Raw genomic sequence first — 19,485 nt, 5'->3', positions numbered from 1 at the left:
CAGATGGGCCAGCGGCTCACGTTGTTCTGATCTGGTAGAGAGAAAGCGTTAACTATTATCTGCTCCGAGCTGACCATCTGCTGTAGCAGAAAATTCAAAACCCTGGAGATCTACTTATATCCACATCGTAAACGAGAAAAGATGTTTTAATTAAGGGAAATCAGGTTAACTTAGCTCTAATTTACAAGCCGCCTGCCTAATGAATTGTCTGGGCTGCTCTCTCTTTGTAGAGAGTAAATCTAGGATCCTTTCCCTCCGCAGTTCAGACACTAATTAACTAACCAAGAATTTTAGTAGCACACCCGCCTGTCGCCTAATAGTTTTACCTAAAGCCAGCCCGGTCATTGCTCGTACAAATTGCCAATTAAATGTGATTGATATAATGAAATTGGATTGTATTTTTTTCCACTTACCTTCTTGTGTCCTCACCCCCCCTGCGACATCGTACCCCCTCTGTCAAGGACCAGGCCACGCGTACCCATCACAGCAATGCTAAACAGACCCTGGTTGGCACAGGGTATCACAGTTCCAAACGGCACCCAAGCCAAGGCCCAAGAAAGTTCCTGTTGAGCCCTCATTTCTGTTAGTTGGAGTTAACAGGCAGAGTCTTGTTACCAGATATTTATCCACGTTGGGAGGGCTGTAGTTACATGTTTGAAGTTAGGGGGAAAGTGTTAGATCTAAGCAGCCATTCTCAAAATACATTAACAGTTTCCAAAATCTATATCGCTGCTTAATTAAATATGTTATCCTGTTTATAGGATCTGTGGCTAATTATTTAGAGTCATTTAATCTACTCAATTTGCACGTTAATTAAACAGCATCGGTTTGCAGCGAGCGGCCCGGCGGCCTGGGAGGGAAGCAGCGCCCCCTGGCGGGAATCCCGCTCCGACAGGCGCACAGGCTTTGCGTACTGCTGGCAGGTTCTGTGCCGCGCTTCTGAGTCAGAGCCGCCTGCCCAGCCAGAGAGATTCCGGGGTATGAGGCCCTGGTGGGTGCAAGTCAAGGCTGTCCAGGCACAGGAGAGGCTGGGGTGCAAAGGGAAACCTTTCCAGGCAACCCTAGGTAAAATTTAGGATCGCCTGTCTAGGCTGATTAAGATTTAATTCTGATTATTTGTGGATAAGGGGATCCATCTATCTACCCAACTATCCTTCCACTCACACATCCACTCACCCATCTGCCCATTCATCCACTCTTTCGTTTACCTACCTACCTATCCATCCACCCACCCTCCTCATGCATCCATCCATTTACCTACCCATCCATTCACTCACCCACCCACCCCTTCAATGGAGCCAGTGAGTCTTGAGGCACAGAGTGGGTAGGGATCTAGGGTGCAACTCCAGACTGGAAAGGGGCTCAAAAGCCTCGCTCCACCGGGCTGCAGAAGCCACCCGCATCCCTCCCCTCTCCAGCCTGGGGCGAGGGGCCCCAGGCCCGCCTGGTTAACTGGAAAAAGATGAAGCCGAGCCCCGCCCCCGCACTCGCGGCCTAATTGTTTTCTCTCTCCTGTCCCATCTGTCCTTCTCCGCCCGTGTGTATTTTGGCCTTTGTCTAGCTGCCCTATGCTGACACCCTCTTTCAAAGCCCACTTCTGTCACCCTTCACCGATCTCTTCTGCCCCATTAACCCATCGGCACGAGGCCCCGGCAACAAAGGCCCAGGGTGGCACTCGCGCGCGGGCGGACCACGCATTGTCCGGTGGACCTTGAACGCTGCCCGTCGGGGTGGGATGAACCGACTACACATGGACAGGGCGGGCCTTGAGTCTGAACGTTCTCGGGTGCAGGCAGGCCTTGGCAGGGCCTGCGCAGCAGCTGCAGCGGGGAAAGCTAATCCACCCTGCCTCCTGCTTTGTCCCTTCCTGGACCCGGATGTGGCACAGCTCACAGGGGCTTGTGGGAGGGGGAAGACAGCTCACCTCGAGGCCTAGTAGATCAGCAATAAACTGGAATTTAGTTTTGAATTGATCGGATTTTGTCTTCCTAACCACCCACCCCCACCCTCTAATAAAAAACAAACAAAACTACAACCATGATGACCAGCTCGTAGGGGTGCATCTGAACTCTGTTGGGGTTGGCTGATTTCCCTCTCCTCCTCCTCTTCTTTTTTGGTATAATTTTCAAGACAAGAATTTCACTATGTGGCCCTGGATGTCCTGGCATTCACTCTGTAGATCAGGCTGCCCTTGAACTCATTCATAGATCTGCCTGCCTCTGCCTCCCGAGTATGAGTACTGGGATTAAAGTTGTGTGCTACCACTGGCCAAGCTTCCTTTACTCTTCTTGTTCCAAGCTATGTGGCAGGAGGAAAGGGGACTGTCACCTGAAGGCCACCTTTCTCTACAGTGGAGTTGAGTAGCAGCATGAAACTCTTAACAGACATTGCAAACAAGCCAAATGGCAGAGTGGCCTTGGGCTCCTGGTTTTTTGTTTTGTTTTTTTTTTTTTCACCTGGATGAAGCCTGTCTTATTTTCTCACCATGTTCTATGCAAAGCCATTCTAAGAGATCCAGTGTCTGCACAACTATTGAACAGGCTCATCCCAAGCTCAGGCTGGGCAGCAAAGAATTGTGGGGTATTTTGTTGTTGTTTCGTTGGTTTGGGTTTTGTTTGAGACAGGGCCCCTCTGGAACTCACTATGTAGCCTTACAAACTCACAGAGATCCTCCAGCCTCTGCCTCCTGAATGCTGGGATTAAAGGATTGAAGCCACCCACATGAGTGGCTATAATTTTTTTTTACTATGCTTTTAATGTTTATTTTAAAATGTGTGTGTGTGTGAATATATGTATGTGTACCACACACATGCATGAGTCAATAGACATAGCAAGAGAGCCCTAGATCATCTGGAACTATAGTTACAAGAGGGTGTGAAGTGCCATGGTGGTGTTGGGAATTGAACCCTAGGTCCTCTGCAAGAGCAGTAAACACTCTTAACTCCTGAGTCATTCCTCCACCCCTATTATTTGGATAGGGTCTTGTTTATCGCAGGCTGACTTTGAACTCACTATGTAGCTGAAGATTTGCAACTCTGATCTCTCACCTCCCAAGTGCTAATTTAAAGATATGAACCATCATCATTCCTGCTAATTTGTTTTCAGACAGAGTCTCATGTATTCTAGACTGACCTTGAACTTGCTGTGTAGCCAAAGATGACCCTGAACTCCCCATCTTCCTGTCCCCACCTTTCAAGTGCTGGGATTATAGATATGTGCTACCAAGCTCAGCTTATGCATGCATGGGGCGGCAAATCCAAGGTTTTATGCATTATGCATGTTAGGTAAGTACTCTACCAATTGTGAGTTTTTAAAAAAAGATTTATTTTACTTTTAATTATGTGTGTGTGCATTTACATGTCTGAGTGCAGGTACTTGCGAAGTCCTGAAGGGAGTGCTGAGCTCCTGGAGCTGGATAGAGAACATTGTAATATGTGAACTCTAGTCTCTTCTGCAAGAGTAGCAAGTGCTCTTAACTGCCAAACATTGTGTCAAGACTCCCACCCAACTGTGATGCCGGATGAACAGGTAGCAAGAAGCTGGATGTGGTGCAGAGCACCTGCCTGTAATCTTAGCACAGGGGAACTTGAGGCTGGATGGTTGTGAATTCAAGGCCATCCTGGGCCATTCAGCAAGAATGTCTTAAACACACACACACACACACACACACACACACACACACGCACGCACGCACGCACGCACGCACGCACGCACGCACGCACGCACCCCGGGGTGGGGGATGGGAGGTGGTGGAGGGATGGAGGGAGGGAGAATTCCTAAGTCCTAGTTTCCTTCCACTGCCCCTATCCCCAAGTCACCTCCAGTGCCTGCTGTAGTCTGTCCTTGTCTGCCCACCTGGGTGTAGGTAGCTGGTGTAACTCCAAGGAGTTTTGTAATTTCTACCTAATCCCCAAAGCAGGGGCCTGTTCTTCTTTTGGAGACCTGATGGTTTCCTAAAACCCAGGAGGACAAGTGTTCTCAACTCCTTCCATTCCTTTGAGTGCAGTCTACATACACTTCAGTTTCAATAAAACTCTCTCTCTCTCTCTCTCTCTCTCTCTCTCTGTGTGTGTGTGTGTGTTTATGTGTTTATGTGTTGTGTGATCAATGTTTCTTCCTCAGTAACTTTCTTTTTTCCTCTCGATTTTCTCTGTCCTGGAACTCACTTTGTAGACCAGGCTGTCCTAGAACCCACAGAGACCCATCTGCCTCTGCGTCCCAAGTGCTGGGATTAAAGATGTGCACCACCTCCTCCAACCCTCGGTCACTTTCTACCTTATTCGTTGAGACAGGAGCTCTTCTTATCCTGAGTCTCACTGATTTGCTGAACTGGCTGGCCAGTAAATCCTTAGCATCTTCCTGTTTCCACCTCTCCAATGCTGGCATTGGAGTGTGCCACAGCCCAGGCTTTACATGGGTACAGGGCATCAAGCTCATATCTGCACACTTGTACAGGAAACATTTTACACCCTGAATCATCCTCCCTGCCTACAGGCATTTCCACCAGGGTTTAAAACACACACACACACACACACACACACACACACACACACACACACACCAGCTTCTTGGATAGGGAGCTGACCAAGGTCAGATCTGAAGGTCCCCTGTAACTGCAGCTGTGGCATGCAGCCAAAAGGGGAAAACAGCTCCAAAGGTGACCAGCAGGACTCATAGCCACTCCATGGAACCCCCAACAGAAGCCTGAAAGATGCATGACTATGGCCTGTAGAAACTGGACTAAGATCAGTGATAAGGGGCAATGGGCTGGCTTCATTGTCCAAATCACGGTGTTACTAAGGTACTGTCAAGCACCTTGTAAAGAGTACCATTCAGTATCTTAGATTTTCCAGGGTATCACCAGAGTGATGCAACCCTGTGTTACCACCACCCACTTCTGGAACATTTTCTTCACCCCCAAAAGAATCTCTATACCCATTAGCAGTCGCTCCCCATCCGAACCCTCCCCCAGCCCTTGGCAACCGCTAATCCACTTCTTGTCTCCAGGGATTAGGCAAGGATAATTTCGCAAAAAAGAGATTCTACCAGTCTGGGGAGGGAGACTATAAATGAGGACCGGGAGAGAGAGGGAGACAGTCTTTCCTGTGGATCAACATAGCAGAGAGGTAATACATGGGAGGCAGAGGGAGGGACAAGGGCAGGATGAAAGCATCTTGTCCGTTTGTTCTCGTCCTGAGACATGTGTTTTCCCACTGGCATCCCTCCCCCACCCCTCACCAGGAGCTCATGGATACATTCTTATTAAAAAAAAAAGAAAAGTGTATGTGTGTGTACACACACAGGACAACCTCAGACATTATCCACATTTTGTGTGCATGTTTTAAAATCACTTTTTATTGGTGTGTGTGTGTGTGTATGTGTGTGTGTGTGTGTGTGCACGCACGCAAACACATGCCATGCCGTAGAGGTCAGTGGACAACTTACTGGAGCAGGGATACAACTCACTTCCTTGGGTCTTGGTAGCATGAGCTGACCTGTCTCACAGACCCCCCACTCCCTTGGGTTTTTTGTTTGTTTGTTTGTTTTTGGTTTTTTGTTATTTATTTATTTATTTATTTATTTATTTAGCTTTGCTTTTTGACACAGGATTCCTCACTGGCCTAGAGCTCATTAAGTAGTCTAGGCTAGCTGGCCAGAAAGGGACAGGGATCCAGCCACCTCCAGCTCTCCTGGGCTGGATTTCTAAAGACTGTCACAGCAACTTATCTTTAGACTGTGTGGGGGCTTTGTTGTGCTGCTGTTATTTGTGTTTGTGCCTTGAGACAGGGTTGTGCCTTGGAGGACTTCAAACTATGTAGACCAGGCTGGCCTTGAACTCACAGAGATCTACCAGTCTCTGCCTCCCATGTGCCACCAAGCTCATCATCCTCCCCTCCCCCTCAGGTCTTCCTACCTGCAGGGCAAACACTTCACCAGCTGAGCCATCTCCTTGGTTCCAGAACTGGGAAGGGCATAGAAAAGGCCACATACCACACGGCCCTTTCTTCCCATTCCCACTGCATTAGATGTAGGACCCCAGGAAAGGCTCTTCATGGCCACCCAATGCCTCCTCACCAGTCTTAAGAGCCTTATTTGCACTGGGCGTTGGGGACGCACACCTTTAATCCCAGCACTTTGGGAGGCAGAGGCAGGCGGATCTCTGTGAGTTCAAGGCCAGCCTGGTCTACAGATCGAGTTCCAAAGCAATACAGAGAAATCCTGTCTCGAAAAGACAAAAACAAACAAACAAACAAAGAACCTTATTTGGTACCTGATGCCTTTGTCTCGCCTTACTGCTTATCCAAGTATGATTTAGGTTTTTAGGCATTGAAGAGGTGACCCTTTTTGAATTGTGAGATTTTACTGTTTGGAACAAAAACCATTCATTTATTTAAAAAGTTTTTCCCTCTTCCTTTTTCTATTATACATTTTTGTTCTTTGATAATTTCATACATGTAAATAATGCATTCTTGTTACTCTCCCTTACCTTCTTTTATTTCCTTCCCTGCCTGTCCCCTTCTTTCCACAACTGAGCCTACCAGGCTCTAATGGATAGAACCACACTTGTGGGCACACAGGCAGCCATGGTTAAACTCTGTGCATCACAAAACCAAACCAAACAAAAGGTCTTCAACAACAACAACAACATTTTGCTTATTGCTTTATTTTAATTTACTTCATTTGTTCTCGTGTGTGTGTGTGTGTGTGTGTGTGTGTGTGTGTGTGTGTGTGTGTATGATGGGTTGATGGGTGTGTGTGGGCAACTGAGCCACAGTGCATTTATGGAAGTCAGAGGACAACTTTGTGGAATTCGTTCTCTCCTTCCTTTTTTATGTGGGTTTGGGGGACTGAACTCAAGTCACCAGGCTTGCCAAAACACATGCTTTTAGCCTCTGAGCCATCTCATGTATCCTTAGCTTAGTTTTTCAAACAGGTGCCCATGTAGCCCAGGCTGGCTTCAAATTCACTACAAAGCTGAGGAAGACCTTAAATTCCTGATCCTCCTGGCTCCACCTCCCCCAGGGCTGGGAGGACAGCCGCACACCGCCAGAGCTTTGTGCACACTAGGCAAACACTTTACCAACCGAGCCAGCCACATCCCCAGGTCCCAAAGCCATTCTAAAAATTAGCCTGTTTCCATACCAGATTCAGCCACGGTCCCAGCCCTTCACAAGCATCCGGACTTCTAATGAGTCTTTTCTCAATTTACTACAGAAATGAGCAGTTATCGCCTAACAACCCGAATCTGAAATTAGCAGGGCTGGAGAAGGGAAACCAAAACACACACATCAGCTCAGTTAAATAAGATCACTTTGCAAAGACACATCACAGCTGGCTCTGCCATGCCTCAGATCAAGGATGCAGTGGAGCGACATGCTCCTCCCTGGAGGCTGCAATTATTTAATAGCATCCATCAGGACCCCGGCACTCACCCTAGGAATGGTCAGTGGACCTTTTCAAACTAATTCTCAGCAGATCTGTTCGGCTTTGGCTAAGCAGAGAAACTGAGGCAGGGAGGAGGGGGCAGACTGGGAGCCTTGCACAAGAGCTGAGTGTTCCTCCCCTCCCCCTCCCTCTACTTTTACCAACTATGTCAGTGATCTCCCCAAGTCTGTCTAGGAATTTCTGGGAGTCAGGGGTGACTCAAGCTTGGAGGCAATCTATAGACAAAGGCCTTGTTTAGAGAATGTGTTCTGGGCTGGGGTTGTGGCTGTTGGTAGAGTGCTTGCCTGCCATGCAGAAAGCCCTGGATTCCTAGCACTACGTGAACCGGGTGTGGTGGTCCATGCCTGTAATCCTGGTACTCAGGAGGTGGAAGCAGGAAGGTCAGGCGTTTAAGGTCATCTTTGACTGCATATCAAATCTGGGGCTCCTGGGCTACATGAGATCTGCCTCTAAATTAAAAAAAAAAAAAAAAAAGGAGTATATTCCCTCAGACTTTGCACAGAGGTACTTTCCAATTATCAGGAGAAATACAAGAAACTGCCAACAGATCGAATCAACTCAAGTCAAAGAATTCAGTGGTAGAGGGTGGAGAGATGTCCCAGATGGTAAAGTGGTTGCTGTGCAAGTGTGAGGAACTGAGTTCGGATCCCCAGAACCCACATTTTTTAAAAAGCCAGATGTGGTAGCACATGTCTGTAATCCTAGCATGCCTAGAGTGAAATAGGGGATGGAGACAGGATATTCCCCAGAGGCTGGGAGCCAGCTAGCTTGGCATGCCCAACAGCAATGAGACCCTGTCTAAAATGAGATAGAAGACAAAGTTCAGAATCCAAGGCTGCCCTCTGACCTCAGTGTGCTGCACACCCACACATGTAAGATACACACACACACACACACACACACACACACACACACACACACACACCAGCAGTGGCCAGATGAGCAGTGGCTTGTGCCTGAAATCTCGGAAGAAATGACGAAGGAAGATTGCTTTAAGTAATACCCTGTCTCTATAAACAGGGAAGGGAAGACTATAAAAACACAGCAGTTGTGAGTTCAAGAACAGCAATAGCACTAAGACTGTCTGTAGGGAAAGGGAGAAGATTCCAGTAGAAGAAGCTATAGTCTCAGGTGTGGAATAGAGATGGAAGAATGGAAGTTTAACGTGTGTGTGTGTGTGTGTGTGTGTGTGTGTGTGTGTGTGTGTGTGTGAGTGTGTTTTGAGAGAATCTCCCTGTATAACCCTGGTTGGCCTAGAACTTGTCATGTAGACCAGCCGGTCCTCAAACTCAGAGAGACCTGCCAGTTTCTGCCTCCCAGGTTCTGGGATTAAAGATGAGTTCCACTATGTGCTGCCTTTCTTTTTCCTTCCTTCCTTCCTTCCTTCCTTCCTTCCTTCCTTCCTTCCTTCCTTCCTTTCTTTCTTTCTTTTCTTTTTTCTGTCTCATGTAGTCTAGGCTGGTGTCAAACTCATCAAGTAGTTGATGATGACCCTGACCCCTAATCTTCCTGCCCCCGGTACTGGGATGACAGACTGTGTGACACCATGATCAGTTTACACAATAGCGGGGATGAGGTCCAGGGCTTTTTACTTAGACAAGACTGTACCAACTGAGCTTAACCACCAGCCATCCCTCCACCCCACCTTAGACAGAGTCTATGCAATCCAGATGGATACAAACTTGAGATCCTTTTACCTCAGCCTCCCAAGTGCACATGCTACCATGCCAGCCTCCAATATAAATTCCTTGGGCAGTGTCTAGGAGCACAGGTGGCCAGCTTGCCCATCCTGTGTCACAGCAGTAGCTCCTCCTGGCTCGATTCCACACTCTTATTCCCGTCTCTGGTTGCCAGAGGCTCCAATGCACCAAAATGTCTCATGTTCGGGACAGGCAGGGCCATGAGTGTCTTCTGTCTCTCAGCTGAGTCATTCATTTGGTTCTTGGATCCAAAGGAAGTAGTCAGGGCACCTAATCACAGTCTCATCCAGTTAGAGCTGCCACAGACCCTCTTCTGACATGTTTCCTGATTAGAGTCTTTTAAAACTAGAGATTGAACTCAGGGCCTCACAAATACCACTCACTCTATCACCCAAGTCACACCCCCAAACCCTTCACTGTGGGATTCAGGCAAGGGCCCTACCACTGAGCCACACTCCAAGACCCTCACTGGGGGATTCTAGGCAGAGGCTCTACCACTGAGCCACAGCCCCAACCCTATTTTTTATTTTGAGATGAGATCTAACTAAATTGCTCAAGCTGACTTTGAACTTCGTGACATAAGCCTTGACCATGTTATTGTCCAGCTTCAGCTTTCCAAGTAGTTATATGACAGGCCTTTAACCACCACACCCAGCTTTCTTGGACCAGTTAAACAGCCTTCAGGTCATGGAACCCTTGCAGAGAATTGACTTAGACATCTCGAGCCACTAGGCTGCAACACTCCTTCGAAGTCCTCTTGGCTGTCATCATTATAACTGATGAGCCCATGGTGAAGCAGGCACCTGCTTCCTCCACATGAAATCTGTTCAGGGATGGAGTTCAGCCCTGTCTTGCCCTGAGGAGCTTACAGCCCTGAAGATAAACTGATTTTGTTTCCCCAGTTCCAAAGGTCCTACATCTTCCAGATGTGATGGGGGATTGCCTATAATCTCAGTACCTGAGAAGAATCAGCACAAGTTCAAGGTCAGCCTGAGCTACAGAAAGTTCCACCTCAAAAGGCAAACAACAATAAAGACAAATCAGTACCAGACAATGATGGTGTCTACCTGTAATCCTAGCTGCTTGAGAGGCCAAGACAGGAGGTTGTGGGGATTTGAGGTGAGCCTGAACTACATAATGGGATCCTGTCTCAAAAGGACTATTAGGAGCTAGGTTGTAGCTCAGTTAGCATAGTGCTTACCTAGCATGCACAAAACCATGGGTTTGATCCCAAGCACTGCATAAACTGGATATGGTAGTAACACATATCCATAATCCACTCAGGAGGTAGAAACAGAAGGTTCGGAAGTTCAAGGTCGTACCCTTGGCTGTATGAGACCCTGTCTCGGTTTTTCCCTTTTTAAGTATTAATTGAAGATCCAATACAACTTGAGACACCCAGCACGGAGTGAGGAATATACTTGGGGTCAGATTCTCTCTCACTGGCAGAGGAGGCTGAGCACAGACCGCGCCCTTTGTTTGAGCTGCATAGTCCCTGCCCTCTGGTGGTTTATTAATTTTTTTTATCTACCATCCTAAACTTCTATTGCATTTATTAGAACAATAGGGAAGCTTATTGAGGTTGTATTTTTATTAAAATTTCTATTAACTTTTGCTATCAGGGCAGCTGTAGATTAATTAATTTTTGCTACTTTTCTAAAGCCAAAAAAAAAAGAAAAAAAAGAAAAAAGAAAGAAAAAGAATTAGAGCAGATGCCAAATTACTTCAAATCTGAAAGAAGCCGAATCAGAAAAAAAAGAAGCCGGAAAAAGTGATTGAGGTGAAGAAGACGTTTTCAGTAGATGGAGAAGGTGAAAAACCTGTGTCCAATAAGAGCTGGGTGTGGTGGTGTTCACCTGAAATCTCTGCACTAGCAAGGCTAAGACTTCCATCCTAGAAACAAAAAGGGCGGGGGCTGGAGAGATGGCTCAAAGGTGAAGACCACTGGCTGCTCTTCCAGAAGATCCAGGTTTGACTCCCAGCACCCACATTGAACCTCTATAACTCCGGCTCCAAGAGACCCAAAGCCCTCTTCTGGCCTCTCTGAGCATTATGTGCAAGTGGTGAACATACCAGACAAAACGCCCATACATACAAAGTTATAAAAAAGGAATTCCCCTCACTGGGGGGATTCTAGGCAGGTGCTCTATCACTGAGCCACACTCCCAACACCTCCCTTGCAGATTCCATCCCTACCCTTCTTTTTACTTTTTATTTTGGGGCATGGCCTCAAAGTTACTCTACAGCCCAGACAGGCCTTGAACACCACCAAGCACCTGGAATGACAGGTCTCTCTATCACTACACTCAGATGCTCCACCCATGTTTGAGAAAAACATCACTTTCTTATTGGCGTAAAAAGCTTCCTGAAGAGGAGTTTAAACCAGGATAGACTGGCTTGAATGATCAAATTAACCCCTTGGTCCACAATTGAAGGCATCACAGGACCAGAGTGGTGGGCTCTGCCTGAGACCATGGCCCACAGGAAAGCATGCAACATGCCTGGAAGATGCCAGAGAGGAAAGAAAATGGCAGCAGAGATGAACCAGGCCTTTACCATCCACCTCCAGGCTGGCCTTATGGGCCTCCTTCAGCTTGGTATAACTACTTCTGTGGGGCTGTGTGGCTGCCGGGACAGCCATGGCCCTCTACACAGGCACATCTGACAGGCATGTGCAGACTGCTCCTGGCAGCCAGCTCCAGCAGGAGTCTCCCTATCCTTCTCCCTCTTCCTTTTCCCTTCAAGTCCCCCACCCCAACCACTAACCACAAGAAATCCAGAGCTGTTGCCCAAATTAGATGAAGCTAAAAGTAAAGCTACTTCCATGTGAGAAGGCAGTCACCCCCCACCACCACCACCACCACCACCTTCCACCCGTCTATACCGGGCTGGCTTCACTAGTGCTCATGGTTCAAAGATTGCTGGTTGGGAGGAAGGACTGGTGGCCTCAGCCATGCAGCTGGCCAGATTGGAACATCTGGACTTTGTGAGGTAGTGAAACCCACAGAGACCACCGCCACAGAAAGGGTGATGTGCTCTCTTCTTCTTTTCCATGTATGTGATTGTTCATGCACAGGCGAGTATGAGTGCATGTGTGTTGGAGGCATGCAGCGATGTGAGCATGGACATGGAGGTCAGAGGTCGATGGGTGTCTCCACCATGATATTGTTATTTTATTTTTAAATTTTATTTATTCCATGTATGTATTTATTTGTTGAGGACACATACTACAACATGCACGTGGAGGCCAGAGCACGATTTGCAGCCCTGGGATCACACTTCAGTTGTCAGGCTTGTGTCCTAGGTCCTTAAGCACTGAGCCATCTTCCCAGTCACCTCTTTTCTTTATTTTTTCCTTCCTTGTTGGCCTCAAACAAGTTATGAACTCTTATCTCTCACTTTTACCTCCCAAGTACTGGGATTACAGACATGCTAGAGATAGGATCTGGGGCTTTGTATGTGTTAGGCATTCACTCTGACAACTAAACTATGGGCCTGGCCTCTATTGTTTTGAGACAGGATGTTGCCATGAAGCCCAGGCTAGACTGAAACTCTGGAACCTCCTATCTCAGCCTCTGAGGTGTTGGGATGACAGGCACATTCTTCCAAGCCTACTTTGGAAGTTTCTTAAGCGTGTTGTGATAGAGAGTTTGGAGCAAGCCCTGCACAGCCTGCAAGAAGGTTCCCCATGGAGCCTGTTACCTGGGATACAGCTGGAGGGACCTGGGGAACGTGGATAACCTTTCACCACAGCTATACCCTGTTTAAATCCTCACAGACAATGAACACCACCTCATACCATTCATCTAGAGCCCCTGAGTTTGGAAAGGGCTTTTGCATGGGGCATTTGTATGTTTTTCTCTTCGGAGAGATGGCTGCCCTGTGAGGCTCTGTCGACAGACAATTAATTGCACAGGACAAACCACAGCCCATAGAGGGAGGAGGCTGCTTCTGGCAGGAGGTGAGCTGATGTTCGTGACCACGAGGAAGCCCAGGGTGATGATTTGTCTGCCAAAGCTGGAGAGCATAAATGCAGTTATCAAAATAAGCATTGGCTCGTGAGCATGAGACCAAAAATAGATTGGGACGGGCCTGAAAGATGCAGACTGGCTGCCAAGTGTCCATGCAGGCAGCCTAAAAGAGACATCTATAGATGAGCCTTGCGTGTTTTCACGAACTTTTCAAGGGGAAATTTTCACTGAGTGGAATTCTGGGTGTTTGTTCCTATTCTTTCTTTCTTTCCTTTTGTGTGTGTGTGTGGGGGGGGGGGCAGTCAGTGGAAGAGTTCTAGACAGCCTGAGCCTTACTATGGAGCCCAGTATGACTTTCGACTAACAGCAATCCTCTTGCTTCACTATTTCAAGTGCTGGAATTTCAGGCATGAGCCACCATGCCCAGCTTTCTCTATATTTCTTCTCTTCTTCTTTCCTTCCTTTCTTCCTCCTTCCCCGCCCTCCCTCCCACCTCTCTCTCTTTCTGTGTGTGTGTATGTGTTCATATCTGCAGGGGTGAACATATACACAGAGGTCAGAGGATAACCTCTGATGTCATATCTCAGGCTCTGTCCACCTTGCATTTTTTGAGCCAGGGTCTCCTCCTGTCCTAGAGCTTATTGATTGGCTAATTGGCCAATAAGCTTCAAGGATCATCCATCCCCTCCCCATCATTGCTAGGGTTACAGATTGTGATAGCTAATCTTGGTTATCAATTTTATTATATCTGTATTCAACTAAGATCCAAGCCAAGTCAGGTGTAGTAGCACATGTTTTTAATCCTAGCACTCTCAAGACAGAGGCAGGCAGATCTTTGTGAGTTCAAGGTCAGTCTGGCATATAAAGTGAGTTCCAGGACAGCAAGAGCTACATAGAGAGATCCTGCTTCAAAAACATACAAACTAACAAAAATCCAAGCACCTTAGCATATCTGCAGGACATTTTCTTTTTCTTTTTTATCTTATTTTTATTTTTTATTTTTAATTAATTAGTATTAAATAATTTTACATACCAGTCCCAGTTGGATCATTTGATTGAGGAAGACCTATCCTGAATTTGGGTCACACCTTCTAGTGGCAGCCCACATAAAAGGATGTGAAAAAAGGAAGCCTTTGCCTGCTTGCCCTCACTCTTGCTGGCAAGTCCATCTATCCTTCTGCTGTGGCATTCCTTCACTCATGATGTAATTTATTATTTCTTTGGTATTCTAATGTAGGCTGAAGACTTCCAGCAGCTCTCTGGATTTTCCTGGGTCTCCAGCACCAGGTTGGAATGGCTGAGAAATCCAAACTTGTGGACTGAACAACTATCAGACTTCCCCAACCACGGCACCCCTTGATAGCTTTTGGAGAGGAAAAGGCTACCACCTCAGAGAAGAGCCTAAACATCTTAAATATAAAAGCATCTATGAAGTCTTCAACGTGCTGGGGGACTTGATTTTAGAAGCAAGTATATACCAAAGCTCACAAATGAGAGCCAAGCCTCACAGACTGTCACCCCTGTAGGTGGATTTTTCTGTCCTGCTTGCCAGCTCCCAAATAACCACGTGCAGACTTATTAATTGTGAAAGCCTGGCCGATAGCTTAGGCATGTTACTAACTAGCTCTTACCACTTAAATTTACCCATTTTATCAATCTAGTTTTTGTTTCCTGGCTTTATTACCTTTACTCTGTACTGCTCACACTGCCACCTCTCCATCTGGCTTACGACTCTGCCCTTCTTCCTAGTGTTTTCTGCCCTGGAAATCCTGCCTAGCCATTGGCCATTTAGCTTTTTATTAAACCAATCTTAGTAGCTTTTCTTCACAGTGCACAAAAAGTTTGTTCACAGTGCACAAAAAAGCAGGAGAATAGAAAGTTCAAGACCTGTCTGGGCAAAACAATGAAAGTGAGGGGCTGGTGTGTGGCTCAGTGGTAGAGCCAGTGAGTGGCTGAGGGTGTGGCTCAGTGGTAGAGCACCTACCTAGAGTCCCCCAGTGAGGGGCTGGGGTGTGGCTCAGTGGTAGAACACCTGCCTAGAGTCCCCCAGTGAGGGGCTAGGGTGAGGCTCAGTGGTAGAGCACCTGCCTAGAATCCCCCAGTGAGGGGCTAGGGTGTGGCTCAGTGGTAGAGCACCTGCCTAGAATCCCCCAGTGAGAGGCTGTGGGCGTGGCCTGCTTAGTACCTTGAGGAGGTAGTGGATTCAATCCCCAGCACTGAGAAACAAAAGCAAATCCTGGTTTGAAGAGCAGGAAGATGACTAGAAGGGTAGAGCACTTACTTCACTCACTCATGAGGACCTGAGTCTGGAGCCACAGACTCATGTAAAGCTGGAGGCAGAAGTGGCCATCTGCAGTCCTTATGCTCCTCTAGCAAACTGGCAGGCAGCGACAGAATCGCCAGAAATCCGCTGACCTGGTCTGATATGAAGCAGTCTGATGTGCAGCTGCGAACACAAACAAGGGGGAAAGTGAGAATGGACACTTGAGATTCTTCTCTGACCCCCACCTGTACACCACGGCACACAGCCACTCTCACAAACATGAGTGTGAGTGTGTATGTGTGTGTGTGTGTGTCTTGTGTGCGCGTGCTAACACACATGCACACGTTATAAACACACAAGAAGATTTAAACAAAAAACAAAAAAAACTGAGCCCTAGTTAAATCTTAGAGACGAACTCTTGCTTCCTGGTACAGTATGGCGGAGGAGGCTGCATGTGGCTGGAGCATGAGGTTCCCTGACTGGGAGACTGGCAGATTGGCTGTCCTGTGGGACAGCCCCACTTTGCATCTTTACCTTAATTGCTTCCCTGAGCCATATGTATTCGGGGCTCTGTGTAAACAACAACCCAAAACAACAGGAGGGAGACGCACTTCTTTCTTGGAACTCCGGGGCAAGTGGGAAGCCTGCCAGCCACACTCCAGCACTCCAGAAGCAAGCCCAGAGCCTTCCATGGGGCTCAAGGCCAAGTGGAAGCCAGGGAGCGGATGGGCCAAGGATCGGGGGCTCCACACACGCTGGAACCAGGGAAACTGCCACCTGTCCAGCGTGCTAAGGACCAGGACAGGGCAAATATTTAGGAGAGAGACAACATGCACTAGCATTTGTGGGGCCAGGGGCTTTTTTTTTGGTGGTGGCTGGGGGGAGAGGTAGTTGGGGGTGTCTTCTAAAAGGGTAAATTTGGTAGGTGAAGAATTTAGATGCAAATGAGACCTCTGATCCAACCTTCACTTTTCTCTTTTTCCTTCCTTCCTTCCTTCCTTCCTTCCTTCCTTCCTTCACTCCCCTCCTCTCCCCTCCCCTCTCCTTCCTTCCTTGTTTTTGTTTCTTTCAAGACAAGGTTTTCTCTGTGGAGCCCTGATCATGCTGGGTCCTGAACTCACTCTATCCATCAGTCTGGCCTGGAAATCACAGAGATCTGCCTGCCTCTGCCGACTGAGTCCTGGGATAAAAGGTGTGTGCCACTCACCAGGCTCCAAACTTCACTTGAAAAAGAACACTTTAATCCAAGCACTCGCAAGGCAGAGGCAAGCAGATCTCTGTGAGTTCGAGGCCAGCCTGGTCTACAGAGTGAGTCCCAGGACAGTCAGGGCTACACAGAGAAACCCTGTCTCAAAAGACAAAACAACAACAACAAAGAGCAGTACTTCAAAGAGTATAGAAGGGGCTGGAAAGATGCCACAACGGTGTAACTTCTGTCCCAGGGAACCCTCTGCCTTCCACTGGCACCAGGCACACACGTGTAGTGCACATATATGCAGGCAAACACTCATACATAGGAAATAAATAAGTCTTTAAAATGTTAAATCTTGAATAAAAAGTACTTCAAAGCATACACATTGGGCTGGAGAGATGGCTCAGTGGTTAAGAGCACTTGCCTCTCCTGCACAGGACGGGAATTTACAGCACCCACATAGCTGCTTGAAGCCATCTGTGACTGCAGGTCCAGGAGATGTAGTGCCTCTCCTGGCCTCCCCAGGCAATGCATGTATGCGATGCACATACATCCATGCAAACCACTCATACACCTCCCCAGGCAATGCATGTATGCGATGCACATACATCCATGCAAACCACTCATACACGATAAATAAGAATAAATAAATCAGCATTCGAGGGCTCATGCCTTTAATCCAGCACTTGGGAGGCAGACATAGGCAGATCTCTGTGGGTCTGAGGTCAACCTGGTCTACACAGTGAGTTCCAGGCCAGCCAAGGCTGCGTTGTGAGACCCTTATCTCCAAAATGAACCAAACAATCAAGGCTGGGGAGATGCTTGGTTAAGAGCACTTGTTCCTCTTCCAGAGGCCCTGGCTGATTCCCAGAATGTATTAGCAGCTAACAACAGCCTGTAATTCCAGTTCCAGGGGGGTCTGACACCCTCTCTGGTCCCATAAACACCAGACATTCACACAGCAAAAGACCTAAAGACATAAGATAAAGTTAAATTAAAAATATAACAAAACTTAGCTGGGCGTTGGTGGCACATGCCTTTAATCCCAGCACTTGGAAAGTGGAGGCAGGCGGATTTCTGTGAATTCAAGGCCTGCCTGGTCTACAGAGCTAGATCCAGGACAGGTTCCAAAACAATACAGAGAAACTCTGTCTCGAAAAACAAAAACAAACAAACAAACAAAAAACTTTTAAGAAATAATAGAGATATTATGTAAAAAATAATAATAAAACAACAGGTACTTGAAAGATAGCTCAGCAGATAAAGGTATCTGCCACCAAGCCTTACAACCTGAGTTCAATCCCTAGGACCCACACAGTGGAAGGAGAGAACTGTTTCCTACAAGTTGTCCTCTGACCTCCATATTTGACATGGCTCATGCTTCCATGCACACACACACACACACACACACACAAACACACAATTTAAAAATGCAAAAATACAATTTAAAAATTAGTGAAATAAAAATACATAAAAGTACTACATTTGTTCATATGGAATAACCGTGTTCAGTGAGTGCATTTTGACCTGGTGGCAGATGTCTTGTGTATTACAAGCAGGGGAGGTGGAAGCGGCAATTCCCCTATAAATATTTATGGACGACTCTAATCCAACCTCATTACAAGGCTTCTCCTAGCCTTTCATCACCCTGGCTATTGCTCTGGGTTGGGTGAGAAATCCTTTCTCTAATCAAATTCTGATGCTGTTGAGAATCATGTCCGGGCTGGGGCTCACTTGGTAAGTGTTCTTCTAGCATAGCCAGGCCCGGGTTCCATCCCCAGCACCACATAAAAAGAGTGTGGTATGGCTGAGTGATGGCACACACCTTTAATCCCAGCACTCAGGAGGCAGATGGCTCTCTGTGAGTTCAAGACCAGCCTGGTCTACTGAGTGAGTTCCAGGACAGCCAAGGTTACACAGAGAAACCCTGTCTCCAAAAAAAAAAAAAAAAAAAAAAAAAAAAAAAAAAAAAGAGTATGCTGTGGAAGCAGGGAGATCTGAAATTCAAGGTCATCTTCTACTACAAAATGAGTTCAAGGCCAGCTTGGGCTACATGAGACTCTGTCAGAAAGAAAAAAAGGTATGTGTGTTTTTGTACCTATACAGAGTTAGGTCAGTACTTTAACTTTACATAAATTGGCCCAAAAATCTAAGAGAAGAGAAAAAAATGAACTATTTATAAAGGTTATCTCTCTTTTTAAAAGATTATGTATTTTATATATAAGGGTGTTTGTCTGCATGTATGTTTGTGAGTGGTATCTGCACCTAATGTCTTGGGATTGGAGTTATAGATAGATGTGAATCATCTTGTGGGCACTTGGAACTGAACCCCGATCCTCTGGAAGAATAGTCAGTGCTCTTAACCACTAAGCCATCTCTCCAGCACTCCCTCTATTTTTGACTATTGTTTGTTTAAAAGAGAGTGGCAGTTCTCAACCTGTAGGTCTCAACTCCTCTATGGGTCATCACCTAAGACCATCAGAATACAGATATTTACATTCGGATTCATAACAATAGCAAAATTATATTTGTGAAGTAGTAACAGAAATAATTTTATGGTTGGGTGTGTCACCACAACATGAGGAACTGTGTTAGCTCCCAGCAGCTACTCTGTACCCCAGGCTGGCCTCAAACTCAAGCTCCTCCCGAGTAAGCCTCTCAGAGCTAGGATCACAGTGTCCGCGTACGTCATTCTATACCCTCTCTTGAAAGGGCCTTATAATAGCAGGTGTTTGTTCCAGATAACCAGCATGCAGCCTGCTTCATGGACACTCTCCGCTGTGTCTCTCTCCCATTGATTCCTCAATAGCTGGTTTAATGGTTAATTTAATGACTATTGATTGGCTAGAGGAATGGGACAGTGTTTCTGATCACTGGCAACTTAGTGCTTTAGGGACAGACAGAATAAAAATA

Source organism: Phodopus roborovskii, unplaced genomic scaffold (genome assembly GCF_943737965.1).
Source record: "Phodopus roborovskii unplaced genomic scaffold, PHOROB, whole genome shotgun sequence".
NCBI lineage: Eukaryota > Metazoa > Chordata > Mammalia > Rodentia > Cricetidae > Phodopus > Phodopus roborovskii.
The sequence above is the reverse complement of the archived record's forward strand: the minus strand, read 5'-3'. Positions refer to the sequence as shown.